This window comes from Neofelis nebulosa, chromosome 5 (genome assembly GCF_028018385.1).
Source record: "Neofelis nebulosa isolate mNeoNeb1 chromosome 5, mNeoNeb1.pri, whole genome shotgun sequence".
Taxonomy (NCBI): Eukaryota; Metazoa; Chordata; class Mammalia; order Carnivora; family Felidae; genus Neofelis; species Neofelis nebulosa.
Window position 1 is genome coordinate 61,925,774 of NC_080786.1, and position 16,989 is coordinate 61,942,762.

The following is a 16,989-nucleotide window of genomic DNA, read 5'->3' on the forward strand; positions in this document are numbered from 1 at the left end:
GGTGTCTTTATTCACCATTTGCTTAGGAAAAACTAAGCACCATTTACATGCTAGAGCTATGTTAGCCCTAGAAGTGGAGCCAGTCATAGTCAGGAAGATTAAAATCTCTGGGGACCATGCCATTCATTCTTTTAAGGATTCACGGTTTCTGTTTTTCTGAACTAATGCTCAGGGTGAAGCCTTATCCACCCCTGGAAATAACATCTTTAGGTCTCAATCCACTAAAAGTTTGGTTATTCCTTAAAAACTGGAAAAGGATCAATGCATCTGGACTGTGAACTGAACTGGATATAAAGTTAGCTAAGGAGAACCAACCACGTGAGTTTTTGCTGAGGCTCAGTTTTACTTTCTTCCCATGATACTAATCCTACGAACTACAAAAATAATTTGCATCTCATTAAGTGTATGTCAAGTTGATGTTTGTAGTAAACTCCATGTGCTCGCTTTATTGTCATTGCTTGCTGCTCCCTCACACAGAGAGACTACGATGACAATATTGTATTATAATATACTAGAGTCTTGTCACACTGTGGTCCTCAGGGATGATATTGGGTCATGTTATAGATGAGGCAGCAATATAATAGATCTATGAAAGCATGACCTTGGCTGCTCTGTTTTCAATAACAAAGAATAGGTTATTTCTGGGCTTGGAAAATTTTTAAAGAAATAGACATCCCCAGAAGGCGAACTTGCTATACACATTCTGCACTATAACAGAAACACCTTATACTTTTCAAATCTACTAGACTATTTTCAGTCCCCATTTTATTTGATTTTCAGCAACATTGATATGGTTGTTCATTCCCTTTTAAAAAGACTCCTCCTTAGGGGCATTGTCCTGCTACTTAGGATTCTGCAGTGTCCTGCTCCTTTCCCCTTTCTCTGTCCCCCTCTCTCAGTCCCTTTTGCTAAGCCCTCTTCCTCTGCAAATTCAGCTATCCACTACTCATTTATTCCCTATTTTTCATTGTATCAACAAATATTTATTGTACATATGCATGTGCATATGGGCTGGGCACTGACACAGGTATGGGAAGCACAGTGATAAGCAAAACACATTATCTTTTTTTGTCCTCAAGGAGCTAACAATATAGGAAAATTGTTGGTTCCCTGGATTAGGGATTTACATCATCAGTGTTCTTTAAAATCATGTAAAAGCATGCTAACATGACATCTTTTCCTTTATCCCTTCTGAGCTAAAGCAAAAGATCATATTGCCAAATTGGGTTCAGACACAGAGATCTACCAGAGATCTACTTGAGAGACCTACCCAGAGATCCATCCAGCATCATGCTTTACTAATAGTTTCAAGGCTACAGGCAATCAAGAGGCATAAGGGAAAGAGGAAGAAAGCAGGAACATCTGTGGCTTCTCAGGTCCTTCCAACTTTCAACGGACATGCTTTTTCTAACCCAGAGTAACAGATGATTATGTGTTAGATTTCTAGTCTATATACTGTCAAGAACTGTGCAGGATCTGGGATTTTACCCCACTTTTTTACACTAACAAGTTAGCCTATTACTGGATGCTGACAGAAGACATGAGACTTCTGGGTCAGAAACAAAAGGTTTTATTGCTTCTGGCAAAAGCAGTGGCCAAAGCTTAATTTGTTCATGTCAACTTCTGTCTCCCCATATCCCACATCGGTCACACAAGGGCTTATAATAGAGCCTGTACATACAATCGATTGCATTATACAAAGGGAACACTAAGCTTGGGGGTGTCCACCACTTTTATAGTTAGTGGAAACAAGCCTGCTCATTTTCTCAGGAGATATGTTGACTCATCTCTCTCTGTAAGCACAGCCTAAAAAAAATGTTTTGGGTAAAGAGAGTGGTCAAGCGTAGAATGTATAAGGATACTCAGGGACCATGGTGGATTGTTTCTTCCAGTACATGCCTCCTCTTGGAATGCACTAATGTGATTTGAGAGTCTCAATAATTTTAGAATTTCCTCTCTCTCTTACATCTTTAACGCAGCCCTTTTTATTGGCCATCAGTATTTTAGCTACTGCAAGTCTCATCCACCTTAAACACCCCCTACCTCTACCACACTCTCCTGTCCAACTACAAGCCCCTCACCTTAACAGTTAAATTTATTACAATACATCTTTTAACTCATGTTCTCTCTTTCTTTTCCTTCCACTTTTTCTTCAACTCAACCCACTGCAATCTGGGATCGGTATTAGCTACTCCATTGAAACAGTTTTCTATGTCTCAATGTCCTCCCCTGTAGGTTGGGGTAATAATACTCTCTACTTCACAGGGCTATTATTTGATTACTAAATATGTTTAATATCTGTAAAGAGTTTAGAGAAATGCATGGCAAATAATAAGTGTTCAATAATTGTTAAGTTGTTTATTATTAACATGCTCTTCATCAATGTCGTCAGTGAAATTCTTCTTGCTAAATCCAGCGGGCACTGGCAGTTCCTACTTGACATCTGTGTGTTGACCGCATTTCCTTCTTAAAAACTCGCCTTCCTTGGTTTCCATGATGCAAGTCTTTCGGTTTTCCTCCTACTTCTCTGTGTGGTTTTCTTGGTCAGCTCTGTGTGTCCTACAGCGGCCTGCCTTAAATGTTGATATTCCTCAGGGTCGTCTATTTGACTCTTTTCTCTTTTTTATCTACATGATTCTGCTTAGTGCTCTCATCTACTCTTGTGCCTTGAATTGCTATCTCTAAACCTCATTCACTTATGTATTTAACAGATATTTATAGAGCATATTCTATGTGTCAAACACTAGGATTACTATTGTGAGCAAAACTTGACAGTGTTCCTGCTCTCATGGACTTAGTCATTAATTAGGAACACAGATACCAAATAATCACATACACAAATCTACAATTATAGAGCATCAATGGCTCCAAAGAAAATGAAGATAGTCCTAAGAAAGCATAGTACATAAATATGACCTAGATTGAGGGGGAAATACAGGCTTTCATAAGGTAGTGGTGCTTGGGTAGACATCTACAGGATGCACATATATTAGGTAAAGGAAGGGAGGAGGAAATCAAAAAGAGTACAGAGTATTCAAGGTACTTAAAGAAGATCAGAGTTGTTAAAACACAGTAAGGGGGGGCGCCTGGGTGGCGCAGTCGGTTAAGCGTCCGACTTCAGCCAGGTCACGATCTCGCGGTCCGTGAGTTCGAGCCCCGCGTCAGGCTCTGGGCTGATGGCTCGGAGCCTGGAGCCTGTTTCCGATTCTGTGTCTCCCTCTCTCTCTGCCCCTCCCCTGTTCATGCTCTGTCTCTCTCTGTCCCAAAAATGAATAAAAAACGTTGAAAAAAAAATTAAAAAAAAAAACACAGTAAGGGGAAAAGAATAGCAAGATAGAATTAGAGAAGGAGGCAAAGACCAGAGATGGTGATGTAGGGACCATGCAGACCATGTTTCTGTTCAGTGTAAGAGCAATGGGAAGTGATGGAGGGTATAAAACTATGACATGAGTGAGGGAGTAAGTGACTTGATTTTTCTTTTTTTTAAACATCATTGTGGTGCAGCATAAAGATATTGGAGGTCCCATTGTGGATATGGGGTATTAATTATAACCATCTATGTAGTTTCTATTAGAGCAATGTTAGATGACAAGTGGACAGATTTGAGATGTTTTAGGAGATAAGTTTGATACAGTTTAATGTAGTTACTAGATCAGATATGGGTGAAGGGGAGGAAAGTATCAAGGATGACTCCTAATTTTTAGACTTCTACAGGTAGATAGATGGTAGCTGACAAAACAGCCCATATCTCTCTCTTGATTTTAGTCCACACACTCAATTGCCTGCTAGATATTCCCAACTTCCCATCTCACTTGCCCATCAAATAATCTATGTTCAAAACTGAACTATGCTAGCAAATGTTCTTCCTCTTGTGCTATTACAGTGAATTCCACAACCATCCATCCAATTGCTCAAGGCAGTTGACCTTGACTCTTTCTTCTCCATCACATCCAGTTAATAACCAACTCATATTGATTTTTTTTATCCTTAACATCTTTTATATCTGCCCACATTTCTGTATTTCCACTGCTACTAGCTTAGATCAAGTCCTCATCATTCATCTGGATTTTGGTGATAGTTATTCCTTGGCTTCTCTGCCTTCAGTCTCCCACTTCTCTTATCTATTTTTCACTCTGCTGGTGCCCGTTGTATATAAAGTATGGTCCCTTAGTATGGAAGAAAAGACCCTCCACAATCAGGACTCAGCCATATCTCTAGCACCATCTTTTTTTTTTTTTTTTTTTTGGCTTTAATCCTTACTTTATAAGACCAAATGCCTTCCATTTTCTACAAAAACATATTGTCCTATCCTCAGCACAAGATAACAAGTCTTTTGAGCTTTGATCCTTCCTAATGCTGTAATTCTTTAAGGGACCCCTGGGTGCCTCAGTCAGTTAAGTGTCTGACTTCAGCTCAGGTCATGATCTTACACTTCATGAGTTCAAGCCCCATGTCAGGCTCTGCTGACAACTTAGAGCCTAGAGCCTGCTTTGGATTCTGTGCCTCCTTCTCTCTCTGCCCCTCCCCTGCTCACATTCTGTCTCTCTCTCTCTCTCTCTCTCTCTCTCTCTCTCTCAAAAACAAACATTAAAAAAAATAAAGATAAATAAAAAATACACATTACCATCCTGTTTGCCTCTTTGTGAACTAGATGGTTTTTACTGAGAAAGGCCGTCTCTATTACTGGATGAATGTATGGGTTAGAAAACTGGTAACATTTTTTTTTTAACAAAAAGGCAGAACGTAGGGCAACAACAGCATCTGCAAAGTTAACAGCATGTATTTATTTCCTACTAACTGAGCAACTAGCTACCAGAAGTAGCTACCAAGAAACCAACAAAAAGAGAAAGCAGAGACCAAGGGTTGGGGGAAAAGCTAGGAAAGGATCACTCAACACAGGTGTTGTAAGGAAACCGTTAAACAAGGCATCATCTTCGGCCTCTCTAGTGCTGTCAGATGTACCATGACACAGGCAGTTTGGTAAACCCTTAATATTTGTAGTAAGAATGAACCAAAATTGTGACAGACCCCCAAATTCATTAGAAGCTTGATAGAATATAATCATTCCAATAAATATTGCAAGGAAGAACTACATGACTTTTCCTGACCCTTGATGAAATATAGATTAAACCATCTTACTAATCAGAGAGACAGTAAATCTTTTTGATAAGTGTATGCAGAGTTTAAACTGCATTTGGTGACTTCCTCCTGTACACCATCTTCATAGTTTACAACATGTATCAGTAAGGATGCTTTTGTTTATAAGCAACAGAATTATGTAACTCAAAGTGCTTAAACAGTAAAAGGGTCTTGTGTTATTGGGTCACTTAACTGAGAAGTCTAGAGGTAGGGAGGACTTTAGGCACAGTTCAGTTGGGGTCTCAACTGGTTCTCTGTGAGTCCTTCCATTCTGTCTCACTTGTTGACTTTACCTTTAGTGTTGTTTCATTATGGGAACAACATGGCTCACATCCACGCATTATAATTTCCAGAGCAAGAAGGCATCTATGCCTCAGGATTCCTAACCCACATCAGCTGACTGAGCATCAGCTGATTGGATCACATCTGAACAAACTCATTCATTATTGAGAAAGCTATATGCTAATGAAGAAATAAACTTGTTCAATCACTATGGCAAATGGAGGTGAGATAATGTCAAGTAGAGTGTTCCTGGAATTTGAGAGGGGAATTGTGTTCATCAATCTCACAGAAACTATATGGCTTTTCTAAAATGGAAGAGATAAAATATCCCAAAGGAAAACCTGGGGTTATCTAGTATAAGTGGTGAAGAAAAAATGGATGAAATTCCTAACAGACGACCAGTAAATATTCACTACAGACACAATTCAAATTTATTCATTTTAAAAACTTAGAAATTCTGTGTCCTGGATTTTTAAAGCTACTTGTGAATGGTTAAAACAAATGTCAAGCATCTACTGCAAGGGTAAAGAGAGATTACGTGCAATCAGAGCCCAATTCTCAGAAATCCCATTGATGAATGTGGATGCATAAGAAGACTAAATACTGTGCCTGACTCTCAAATCACATATTCATTCATTCATTCATTCATTCATTCATTCATTCATTCATGCAGCATTTATGGAATATCTACTCTATGCCGGAAGAGCTTAATGCAACAGAATCTTTGACCTTAAGGGGTTTATTCAAGTAAGCGCTGTAGAATTACAATTGAATAGTTAGAAGTTTTGATATACTCCTGTATATGGTACTATGGTAGAACGTAGTGAAAATAAAGCCACATGGAAAATCTAGTGGAATCTTTACCAACCCTTCAATATTTCCTCCAAAGCTAACACTTCTACAATGTAATCCCCATCATAAAGCAACCCAAGAACATTCATTTCCAATCAGCCGGTTTCTGAGAATGATACGTTAAAAGGGAAATGGAAAAATAATTTATCTTATTCTAATTGTACACTCTAAGAAAATAATATGAAACAATTTTGGTTGTTTGGAAACAAAAATGGATAGTTATTGTCTCAGAGAGATTTTATGTGAAAAATACATTTGATAATAATGTGAATTCTCTTAAACTATTATATTCTGTGATCATCTGGGGAAATAGTTTTGGGAATTAATACAACAGAAATATTTATAGAAAGGACATTAAAAGGAAAAATAGCAGACATAGTTGATTCCTTGTGACATTCTTTTATAGTATAAAAATCATGAAATCCTTGGTCCATATCACAGAGATAATGCTGAAAAAAATTCTAATCACTTTATCATTATTTCTAGCAGTGTCCCGGAGCTCCAATTCTAAGGACAGAGCTTTCTTTAAGCATCTAACATGAAGACATAGCTCAGAGAATTTTTGAAGAAATAGTTTCTTCACATGAAGTATACTTGATAATAACATTTTAATGTAATATTGACATTTCTGGTTTTTAACTCTGTTGGGCAGAATCTTGATGGAAAAGAAAATCACTTGTGACAGCTTCAGCATGAGTGTCTAATATCATGGCAATTTAACCCGGTTTTATCCTATATCAGAGGTATTCCATCGGAAAAGAACTAAAGTGCCCTTCATGTTTTATAGAAGCAAGTAATTTTTCATAACAAATGATGCTAAAATAGCCTTAAAATTATTAACTCTTATTAAATCAATATTGTGGGAAATATTGGTGGTTTATTTTCAGAGGTTTTTGGTAGACAAAATATAAATCATTAAAAATACAGAGTATACATAAAAATGTGTGTATATATTATATAATATATATAGAAAAATAAAAAATACGTATAATATTGGTCAGAGTATCGATTTACCCATTTGTACTAAACTGGTCTTTGGTCAAACAATTGAAAAGGTGAACCAAGTCATGACATTTGTGATCCATGTATGTGATCCATTTATGCTTGAACATTGGACTGTCTACACTCTTGCTTCTGAGAGTACAGTCCACAGGCCAGCAGCATCAGAATTGCCTTGGGTCTAGGTAGAAGTGCAGAATCTCAGCCCCTAGGCTCCAGATCTACTGAGTCAGCGTCTGCACTTCAACAAGACCCCCTAGGTGCTTAAAGCATTAACTACATCAGGGGGATTTCAACTCTGGCTACACATTAGCGTCAGTTGGGGTGTTTTTAAAATGTTTTATTCCCAGGCCTTACCCCGGACCAATTAAACAAGACTCTTTAAGGGTAGAACCAGGGCATGAGTATTTTTATATGCTCACCAAGTGATTCTAATATGCTGCAAAGCGTGAGAACTATTAGTTACACAATGCCCAAACAATCAGTAAATTCAATGTATTCTGAAAAGGCATAAAAGAAAAAGGAAGTGAAACCAATTACTTTGTATTTGGTACTACTCTATAAATGATTGATTTTTTTTAACTGTTAATAAGTTTGCTTAGCTCCTGTGTGAACACAGCCTATTATGTCTCAACCTGCCTAGAAGTGTATTGTATTGTAAATCAAGAAGAAGAACACTTTGCCAAATCAATTAAAAGGAGTTTTAGGTTTGTTTTTCAACTTTGCTTCCCTTTGTCAGCCTTGCTTTCCAGCCTGACAGATCTAAATGCTGGATCTCAGACACTGTGCACATGCAAACCCCTGCACCTTTGGATTACCCACCCTCTTCTCCATGCACTCAGTGTTCAGTGTTTTACCCTATAATATTCCCTTGTCTCTCTAGCCCCAAATGAATTTGTTTCCTCTGAATCCCCATGTTACTTACTGTGTCTGTCATGCATTCTCACTGTATAGTCTTACATTGCTAGCTCCACTATTTAGTGGAATAAAATTACCTGTTGTTTAATTTCTATATATAATCTCAGTCATTAGCAATCTATTTCAAAATGTTATGCATGAATAGGGAAGGGAAAAAGAAATCATGGCATAGTACATATGGCAGTCATTATAATCCTGTTTTATAGGTGAGCAAATGGAGTCTCAGAGAGCAAGGTGACAGGCTAGTAAGTTTCAACAGTAAGATATTTTCCCCAAGATTATTTAACTCAAAGTACAGGGGCAGTTTGATTGCTTTCATGTATATGTGTGTATTTAATATGTTATAGTACTTCAACAATAGTTCCAGGGCAGAGTTAGAATATGAATACACCAAAATATTCATTTTATTTTTATTTTATTTTTATTTTTGAGAGACAGAGAGAGGCAGAGCACAAGTGGGGGAGAGGCAGAGAGAGAGGGAGACAAAGAACCCGAAGCAGGTGCCAGGCTCTGAGCTGTCAGCACAGAGCCTGACATGGGGCTCGAACTTACAAACTGTAAGATCATGACCTGAGCTGAAGTCGGCTGCTTAACTGAGCCACCCAGGCACCCCACACCAAAACATTCCGAAAGAAAACTCCCTCTCAAAATTGATGTCCACTCTTCTCTTTGGAATACATTCAATGATTATTCTTTTTTAAACCAATTTGCTTTCTTCTGTTAGAAAATTAATGAAGTTTGATGAATAGGGGCAAAGGGAGGTGGTCATATTACACTTCTTTAAAATTACATCTTATGCTAAGTGAAATAAGTCAAAGACATGCTCTGATTTCACTTATACGTGGTAGCTAAAAACCAAAACTAATGAACAAACAAAAAGCAGAAACAGACCCATAAATATAGAGACCAAATTGATAGTTGCCAGTGGAAAGGGGAGTGGAGGGATGGCCAAAATGGATGAGAGGAGTGGATGATACAGGCTTCCAGTTCTGGAATGAAGATGACCTAGGAAGAAGAGGTACAGCATAAGGAATATAGTCAATGATATCGTAGCAGGGTTACATGCTGACAGAAGGTAGTAGTTACACTTATGGTGAGGATAGCACAACATATAGACTTGTCTAACCTGTATGTTGTACACCTGAAACTAGTGTAACATTGTGGGTCAATTATAGTTTATTTACAAAGAAAAACGGGGGGGGGGGGACACCTGGGTGGCTCACTTGGCTAAGCATCTGACTCGTGATTTCGGCTCATGTCATGATCTCATGTTTCATGAAATCAAGACCCGCGTTGTACCCTACATGGGTAGCACAGAGCCTGCTTGAGCATCTCTCTCTCTCTCTCTCTCTCTGCCCCTCTCCTGTGCGTATGCTTGTGCATGTGTGTGGGTGTGCACTCTCTCTCTCTCAAAATAAATAAACATTAAAAAAATAAAAAAGAAAATGACATTTTAATGTACAACTAATACCAGAATAACTTTTTCTTATAAAAAATTAGAATATTGGAGATATGGATAAAATCTCTTTTTCCAACACCCTCCCACACACACATTATGCACTCCACCCAATCTAGATGCCTCTCTTTCCTCCCTGGAAGTAATCGTTTTTATTTGTGCACACCCTTAAAGATATTTGTAATGTCTTTAATACATATATACGGTATATTATCATAATTTTTATAGAATTTTTTTATGTTTTAAAAAATTTTTTTTAATGTTTATTCATTCCTGAGAGACATAGTGAGAGTGGGGGAGGGGCAGAGAGAGAGAGAGACACAGAATCCAAAGCAGGTTCCAGGCTCTGGACTGTCAGCACAGAGCCCGACATGGGACTCAAACCCATGAACTGTGAGATCATGACTTGAGCTGAAGTCGGACGCCCAAACAACTGAGCCACCCAAGTGCCCCTTTTTATGTTTTTATCATATAAAACATAGGATTCTTGGAAACTAAGAGTTTTATTTGTACATCTAAAGTAAAAGACCTGGGAAGGATATCTAACTCAGGGGTCGACAGAATTAAGATTCAAAATTATATCTCAACCCTGTGGAATAATATCCTAAAGCTAGAGAGATAAAAATTTAGCTAGCATGAACATTAAAGCCCTGTATAAAGTACAAATAACAAATGGAGAATTCTGAATTGAAATTAGTTTATATGAAAAAGATTTACAGGTTTTTTTTATCACAGACTCACAATTTAATAAAAATTCTAACACTTTGAAGTTAGTAGTTCTTATATCTAAAATAAGATTCCTTTAATAATATCAGAAATTACTCCAGAATATCTAAATTTAGAAGGAAAATACTAGATTGTATACAATGTGTATAATACGGTGAACAAATAATTTTAAAATGTGGGATTTACTTTGTGACTTAATATATTTTCAGACATAGACATATGTATATATTTTTTTCTTTTTCACACACAGACACACAACAATGCCAAGTGAAAGAAAATTCCTTTGTTTCCCTCAGGTCAAGCTCTGTAAACATACAAAACATTTTTTACAGATCAGATAGTTTTAATATAAGAAAAATCCTCCGATGGAGCACTACAGTAGTATTCCTTGTCAATGTTGATGACTTCTCAAGTAAGGATTTTGCCCCAATGGACTTAATCTCACTCTAATTGTCTAATTGTCAATCGTGATAACATATATTAGTGGTGAATATTCATACCCAACATTCTTTGACAGAATATCTGGAATTGGCGACATGGGAAGTCAGCGATGTTTCCTGCCTGATACACATGTTTGCCCATGTTAAATGTCCACCTCTGCCTGATTTTTACTTTGACACTTGCCAACAGGCATAGATTTCAAGTAAAGAGTATTCTCCAAACAAGAAAAATTTAGAAGCCCTTTATCCACTGATTACCTCAAAGGTTTTCCCTACATTTGTGGATATCTTCTCTTCATGATTTTAGATGCATAGTGCTGATTTACCTAGGGTATAAGGAAGTAGACATTCTGAGAGATGAATTTATTTTCCTTTCCTAAAGAAAGGTGAATATGACATTAATTTATTATGACCTTGACTGGTCAGAAGACATAGGTGACCATGAGTCTTGATCTCTTTTCATTTCTTCGAAAATTAAACTCTCATATAAACATGCTAAGCATTTCAGAAAATGGAAACCTGAGTGACAAGGAAAAAGCTGAATCAATGGAGCAAATGTATTGATGCATTTTTAAGAACTCCAAACCATGGTTTTACTTGAATTTATCTATCTTTGCCTTGATGTCCACCATAGCACATGAGAAGGAGATTCAAGGTCTTAACTCTATTATTGGCTTTATTCAGCAGCATCAGACCAATAATAGGTGTTTATCTACGAGTGTGTGCTGCTCCAGATAGAGTAGCTCATTGAAATTCTCCCCTCCGGTTTTCCTTCCCCAAGGAAATATCTATATCTCAGATCTGTCTAATTAACTAGTATGTGAAGAATAGAAAACTGTGAGACAATCCCTATGCTCATCGTTGCTGGGCTTTAAAAAGCTCAATAAAGTTTCTATCTACATTTTCTTGTTTACACTGTGGAGCAAAATGGATCAAACAAGCAAAGATTTGTGGCAACAGAGACAGTGCCTTTGTACAATATAACACATACTGTGTATCAAAGAAATATTGTGCCACTTCTCCGAAGCTGACATTGGAATGACATTGTAATCCTGGCCATCTGTCTTTCTCCTCTAGATGTCGATGAATGTGCGGTGGTGAATGGAGGCTGCCAGCAGCGCTATATTAACACTCTGGGCACCTTCCACTGTGAATGTGATACGGGATACAGACTCCATGCTGACGAACGCACCTGCATAAGTGAGTAAATATTAGAACCAGCTTGAAGCCGTTTTCAATGAAAATCGACCTGCCCATGTAGGGGCAGGAAGGAAAGGTTTTTCTATTGTAAAAATACCTCTGGAAGCTGATGGTTTTCAAGTACAAATCTATCTCTTAAGATAAAAAAGACATTTTGCTATTAAAAGACTGAAAGACAAAAAGAGATGGGGGAGGAAATACAGAAATTAACATTCATAAGTAAAACTCGAATCTCCAAAGGCGTGAATATTTCTATAGACTGTCATTTCTGCCACATGCAGTGAAGTGTAAATTTGTTAGTTATTGCTTATACAGGAGTACAGCACAGGGCCACAATGAAGAGAGGACAGGACGCTGAACTGCTACAATCACTAGCTACGAGGTTCACTCATTTCAGATCAGACTCAGAACTGGGCTCATGATTGTATCAGCAAAAATTATAACCGATAATAAGTCAAGGATCTTAGGGTTGCTCAAGAGTAGTTAAAACTACACGCATGAAATATGAAGTTATTGTAATTTATTATACATCAAATTATTCTCAGCTGTTAGTTTTGGGTGTTAGGGTTATTATGTTAAATCTTCTCTGATTATTTCTAACTTTAATCAATTTTCTAAAATAAGTAGGTACACAGAAAAAAAACCAGAATAAACTTGTAAACTTCTGTGCTCCCTGTATGATTTATACATGCTCTTTTTGTTGTTGTTTTAACAAGTAATTTAGGTAAGTGTTTATTTTTCTAAATTTTTAAAGATGTTTTTTTATTTATTTTTGAGAGAGAGACAGAGAGAGAGAGAGAGAGAGAGAGAGAGCAGGGGAGGGGCAGAGAGAGAGGGAGGCATAGAATGTGAAGCAGGTTCCAGGCTCTGAGGTGTCAGCACAGAGCCTGATGTGGGGCTCGAACTCATGAACCAGGAGATCATGACCTGAGCTGAAGTCTGATGCTTAACTGACTGAGCCACCCAGGTGCCCCCAAAGTGTTTATTTTTTAATTGAATGATTATTCCCAGATGGAATCAAGCATATTCTAATTTTATCTCTAGGTCTCTTTTAAAAGTATTTATTATATATAGGGCTTGTTCACTAGTCCATTTACTCAAAATTATTAGTGTTTTATAAGTATTCTATAATTATGAAACTTGAACTAGAAATCAGCCAATTTCATGTAGTTTCATTACATGTGCTTCCTTTTTCTTTTTCTCAACATGTTTTCAAGGAAATGAGAGAAGGCCAAGGGAAACAGGTACAGATGTCCTCGTCATAGGTCTGATTTTGATATGAGAAAATGGGGTTCTGACAGCAACAAAAAGACTTTGCCAAAATCGAGTGAAAATACAGGTAGAAGTCATACCCAAGCAACCAGGGAACTCAATAGCATAATGATTATATCTACAGGAATCACAAATGGTGGGACAGCAGCCCATGCATATTTATGTAACCCAAATAGCCCCTTCTTTTTGCAAGATTACTGGTTTTAGCAACAGGAATCCCTTTCCCATCCACATCCCCAGCCTGTAAGGTCTTCAGGGTAACATCCTTTAAACTGCCATTCTAACTTCTCTCAGTCACAAAATATTTGGGAGCAGCAGGATTATTGATACATACAGATGAGGTATTTCTCAGGTAAGGTTGAGCTGGTGAATTTTTGTATCTGATAGACAAATATTTTGCCAAGTAGTAATTTCTATAAATCTATGATATCTGGTCTTTTTGATAAGGCCAAATAAACACTCTAATAACCAACTAAATTATATACACAGGTATAATTTCCTAAGTTTTGGTGGTTAATAGCTATTTCTTAGTAAAATCATTAAGCACTTTTCTTACTCCTGACCGCCATTGCCCTTGAATTTTCTAAATTTTGTTCTAATGACTTCGGGTCAAGAGTGGAGTTGGATAAGGATATTATGGTTTATCTTTTCTATTTCTATTCCTTAAAAGTCCTGCTGTGCAGATACATGGACACTACAGTTATAGCTTAGTTTAAGTTCCTTATGCTGATCTTCTATGCAGAATTTCAGCATAGTATACAAATTATATATATATATATATATATATATGGTGCAAAGTAAGCTAATGAGAGGTATGGATTTCATGGCTATAATCTTTTTAAAGCATTAACCCCACAGATGTGACTCTACTGATGGTACATGACTGAGACCCAGCACTTGACCTTTATGGAAATTCTGATGCCTCTCTCACATAAAACACTGAAGGGCCTTAAGAATCTCAGGTGACACAATTACAGCATTCTTGTTAAAATGAGTTGGAGAAGAATTTAAGTACTTTGTATTTAAAGACTAATACTGTAAGCTTGAGGGTAAGAACTATTTGCTTATTTGTTTTGAAAAACTAGGTTTACTGTAGAGAACTGAATTTCATAGTGGTTTGTATTTTGAGTTATATTGTAGGAAGGGTCAGATATTTTTAAAAACAGGAAAATTAAGTTAGCTTGCTTTCCCTTTGGAATTTTTTACCTGGCAGAAGACTGAAAATGGTGGTTGATGCTTACAGGGAAATTGTAGTAGACAGAAATTCATCGTGACTCATGGTAGGGTCACGGAAGAAAAGACGGAGTTATGGAATTTTATGATCCCACTACTTCGGGGTACTTGAAATTAATTGCCTTCATTTATCCCTTCCTCCCTTCCTTCTCTTCCTTCCTACCTCTGCCCCATTTTTCCCATCAGTTATAGACCTAGGCTAGTGTGACATTTTGAATTATAGCCTCTGGTGCTCTTTGCACTTTGTCTTAATCACAGTTACGGTAAAGTAAACTCCCTGTACCTCTAAACATTTACAGAGTTTCAGATGATTTTGCTTTAAAAAAAAAAAGGGTCCCCTCTCTAGCAATCGTGCACTTGTGGTGATATACGGCCAGTCAGCCTCTGCCAAAATGATAAAGTTCCATGAAGTGCTTTCAGACAAGGGTCCATAGTAGCTGACTGCCATGGCAGGAAGTACGAGTGTGTGGGCCACACGGTTCCTTATAAAGGGTTTCTTGGACTGCCAATAAATACATGTGATCCCAGCAAAACTGGGGAGCTTAGCCCCAATGCGCTTCATCTCAGCTTCTGAATGTGTCTATAAATTCTTGGAATGTATGTCATTGGGGGCGGGGTGGGGGGGCAAGAGCTTATTATTTTCATCAGATTCCTAAAGGTATCTATGACACCTCAAAACATTCCACACGTCTTTTTGTCCTTACGATGGCACTTCTTAAGAAGGTGTATGTGTGGGGGGATCTCATGACACTGTTATGTCAGGATACTGTCGCGTGATACTATCATATGGTCTAAAGCAATGCTGGTCAGTGACCGCTTCCCCCTACGGCCTCCTTTATGATAGAATTCCAAGCCAGAGGCCTGACTCCCTGTCCTTCAGTAGCATGCTTCCTGGCCTGCCATGACCTCTCCTGAGAGACAGCAGCATCAGGAAAGCCTGTCTGAGGAGATGTCCCCCATGGGAGGAGCACTGCAACAAGTGAGACTAGCCATGCCTGGTTGTCGGAAGGGCACAGACAAAGCATGGGAAAGCAGACAGAAATGGAATTCTCACCAGAGTTGATTTGCTATTCATAGTCTCCATTAACACAGATCTCATCAAGTAATTCATATACCTTTAAATTTTCCTTTACTTAGAAACCAAAAGCGTAAAAATTAGAAACTTCTAGGGGCATCTGGTTGGCTCAATTGGTTAAGTGTCTGACTTCAGCCCAGGTCATGATCTCGCGGTTCGTGGGTTCGAGCGCTGTATCTGGCTCTGTGCTGACAGCATAGAGCCTGGAGTCTGCTTCAGATTCTGTGTCTCCCTCTCTCTCTCTGCCCCTCCCTTGTTCATGCGCGCTCTCTCTCTCTCTCTCTCTCTCTCTCTCTCTTTCTCTCTCTCTCTCTCTCTCAAAAATAAACATTGAAAAAAATTTTGCTTAAATAAAATAAAAAATTAGAAACTTTTAGCAACCATCTTTTGTAGAAATCATCAGACAGATAGATGTGTTGATGTTCTCAGCAGTCTACCATTAACTCTTGTCCACAGATTAGGAACAGTGGCACAGTAGAAATCCAAGCTAGCACGTGGACTTCTATAAAGCATGTAATCTTTCTGCACCCTGGTTTCCTTATGTGTAAAATGTGAAAATTGGACAAAAATGACCTTAAAGCTACTGCATCTCTAAAGTGTTGTAATTTTATGGAGTTTCTAAAAGGACTAATTCATAACAAATCATCTGCTAACCTATATTTTTAAAAACTCGATTGAATTATGTGTACTAATTACCCTTTAGAGCTCTAACTTTATTTGAAAAGTGTTTAAAGAATTTAGGCTTTAGAAAGCCCAAGCATAAAATCAGGGTGAGGATTTTGTGTCCACTTTAATTAAAATGAGTGTGTATCTCGAATGTTTTTATTGGAAAAAAAATTATACGTCAATGCTTGTGTGAAAATACTATTTTTTATAATTGTATCTGGGAAGAATCTGAGAAATTATCTAGCCCAATCTCCTATGTGAGAGAGAGTCTGCCTTCTCTCTCCTCCATTTGAAGATAGGCCAGAAGGTGGCTGGCCATCTTAAGCCAAGAAGAAAACTGTCATCAGACACCCAACTCCATCCTGGACTTTCCAGCCCCCAGAACTATGGAAAATAAACTTCTGTTGACAAAGCCACCCAGTAAGTGGTATTTTGTAATGGCCCCTGAGCAGATGAACATGCTCCTGGTTCTCCTTTACCCCCCCCTTCTCTGCTTTATCTCCATTTTGCTCTTCTACTTTCAGACATAAATCAGTACCTGTAAAATATCTGGCAGGTATTTATTAAATATTAGCTTTTACTATGACAGAATATTAAAAAACACAAGAAACTTTACCCAGATGGATTTGCTTGTTGGGGAAAAACTCAAACTCATTGCAATATTTCTAGTTTTTGATCTTTGCCAGTGTTCTCTGTTACAAAATATATTACCCTTCGATAGCTTTTAATTA